At 48.6% G+C, this 294-nt stretch overlaps 1 protein-coding gene across 1 annotated transcript in view; it reads right to left on the bottom strand.

Moving 5' to 3' along the window:
• The window catches only part of LOC106336313, a 3,571-nt gene that overhangs the window by 1,741 nt on the left and 1,536 nt on the right, over positions 1–294 (bottom strand). The window lies entirely within an intron of this gene.

The following is a 294-nucleotide window of genomic DNA, read 5'->3' on the forward strand; positions in this document are numbered from 1 at the left end:
CAGAATGCTTCGAATCGGGTAGAGATGAACTGAGATCCGTTGTCTGTCACGATTTCGTAAGGGAACCCGTGTCTGGTGATGATGTTCTTCCATACGAAGTTCTCGACTTGTATGTCTTTAATACTTGCGTAGGAATCTGCCTCTACCCACTTTGAGAAGAAATCCGTGAGGACCAGGAGGAAGCATTTCTGCTTCGAGTCATGTACTGGCCCGACGTTATCCATGGACCATCGCATGAAGGGATACAGAGACGAGATGGACGAGAGGACTTCCGCGGGTTGATGGATTTTTGGC

Source organism: Brassica oleracea, chromosome C1 (assembly GCF_000695525.1).
Source record: "Brassica oleracea var. oleracea cultivar TO1000 chromosome C1, BOL, whole genome shotgun sequence".
Lineage (NCBI taxonomy): Eukaryota > Viridiplantae > Streptophyta > Magnoliopsida > Brassicales > Brassicaceae > Brassica > Brassica oleracea.